Below are 2500 nucleotides of genomic sequence, written 5' to 3'. Positions count from 1 at the left end.
GGGTGCCGTCTTCTCCTGCTACGTTTCACAAGCTCATTAGAGCAATATTAAAGGTGGAAGCGTGTGTGTGTGTGTGTGTGTGTGCGTGTGTGTGTGGTGAGAGGGCAAGAGCAAGCCTCTGCTGTCAGGAGATGGCTGGTGTTTAAAATATTAGGCTCCAACTGGGACCATGTTTCTCTTGCTGATGTTTCAACACACACACTCTCTCTCACACACACACACACTCTCACAGACCTCTAGGTCAGGGCTTTTCCACCTCAGGCCTCGGGGACCTTGGCACTGCGAGTGTGTTGGCATCGTTGTTATTCCAGCTGCAGCACACCTGAAGCCAGCGAGCACTACAGCACACAGCTGCATCGGGAGACGGACTCGGAGTCAACACGGCGGAAGAAGGGAAGGAGGCGTAGTGCACCACTGTAGTGCCCTTTATCACGCCTGCAGTTCACCAAGCAGTGCCGGAGTGCCCTTTGTCTAGCCTGCATGAAGTGCACTACTGCAGTAGTGTCCCTTATCCAGTATGCAGAGCACCTGGTCTGAATCGTGGCCACACAATAAACCCGTCTGCCAAGACGCCTCTGATCAGAACTCATCTCAGAACCCTCAGCCACTCACACAGACATATGGAGTGGGATTAGACTGTCTGGGTTTACTACTACGCTGGTTAAAATATGAATGTGGTATGAAAACAACTGCAGACACACTCTTGTGTGCACGCAAATTCACACGCGCGCACGCACTTATTAATGCCTGGCTCATAATGAGATCTGGCCATGTTAGCACAAAAATTCATTATTACAGTCTCACAGGAACAAAAGTGAGGGGGGGGGTGTGTGCACAAACAGAGTCAGGGAATTGGGAAAGCAAGAGAGAGAGGGAGAGAGAGAATGAGGAGGAGAGAGGAAGAGGGAGAATAGGAGAGAAAGACAAAAGGAGAGAAAAAAAACAAGAAAAACAGGTTTAAAAAAAAGGAAAATAAATGAACAAGGCATAAAAAAACTGGAGCAGACAAGTGTGTGTGTGTGTGTGTGTGTGTGTGTGTGTGTGTGTGTGTGTGTGTGTGTGTGTGTGGGCGCATCTGCGTGCACGTGAGTGTGTGTGTGTGCGTAAGCAGTTAAATTCCCATACACCGCTGCTGGGACGGGTACATCAGCGTGGTGTCCAGGTGAGGAGGGGCTGTGCTCCTAATATATGAAACATCAACCATCTCCTCAATAGGAGTGGGGGGGGGGGGGGGGGGGGGGGGGGGGGTGGGGGGGGGGTTCCTCCCTCGGTCTCCTCCACCCCAACGAGCCCTCGTCTGCTCCCCTTTCTCCCTCACACACACATGCATCTCCACATTTAATATCACTCAGGCCTCTAATAGCTCTTATTAGAACGCAGCAAGACAGAGGAAATGAGAGAAGACGACCCACCAAGGCTGTGAATTAAACCTTCCACCCACCCCCCTTATCCACACACACACACACACACACACACACACTTTCCCCTCATGAATGTAATAGCAGAATTTAACATGCCACATTTATTTTCTGGGAAAAAATAGCAGGGGGCAGAGATCGAAGACAAAAAGGATCAACAGGAAGTGTGTGTGTGTGTGTGTGTGTGTGTGTGTGTGTGTGTGTGTGTGTGTGTGTGTATGAAAGAAGCAGCAAGCAGGTGTGATTACCAATCGTACATTCCAGCAACACCTGAGATTACACATACTGAACAGACACGTTGCGGCCTCCGTCCTCCTGTATCTCACGTGCTGTCCGCGTGTGGCGCGTATGTCCGCGTGTGGCGCGTATGCCCGCGTGTGGCGCGTATGCCCGCGTATGCCCGCGTGTGGCGCATATGCCCACGTATGCCCGCGTGTGGCGCGTATGCCCGCGTGTGGCGCGTATGCCCGCGTGTGGCGCGTATGCCCGAGTGTGGCGCGTATGTCCGCGTGTGGCGCGTATGCCCGCGTGTGGCGCGTATGTCCGCGTGTGGCGCGTATGCCCGCGTGTGGCGCGTATGCCCGCGTGTGGCGCGTATGCCCGCGTAAGCATTCCGCTCTCCTGCCACCGTGCCAAACGTACTTCATCTCCAGTTCACACTGCCGTTAGCGAGCCACAACAGCAGAGCCGGTGGACCTGGGCCAAGGTGGGAGACACCAGCTCAGTCAGTCTGGCACACACATCATCTCCACCAACCAGACCGGGAAAGGTCCAGTGGGTCAAGAGCGCTCAGACTCACACATGTGCCGCATTTTGTATTATTTAAAAAAAAATCTAAAAAGAATTTTTCGACATATAAACAAGAATTGTATATATTTGCTGCACGATGCCCGTGAAAGACGTTGCACTGGTGACACGTTTGAAGACTGAACTTTTTGCATGACTGTATATTATATTATTATTTAAGTTCCCACTAGGACTGTGAATGCAGCCTCAGTACCAGGAAAGCAAAAAAGCCCAGAGAAGACAGGAAGTTGGGTGAGAGTGAGTTACGGGACGCCACTGTCCACAACACGCTCCTC

The sequence above is a fragment of the Brachyhypopomus gauderio genome, chromosome 2 (genome assembly GCF_052324685.1).
Source record: "Brachyhypopomus gauderio isolate BG-103 chromosome 2, BGAUD_0.2, whole genome shotgun sequence".
Lineage (NCBI taxonomy): Eukaryota > Metazoa > Chordata > Actinopteri > Gymnotiformes > Hypopomidae > Brachyhypopomus > Brachyhypopomus gauderio.
Note: the sequence above shows the minus strand (reverse complement) of the source record.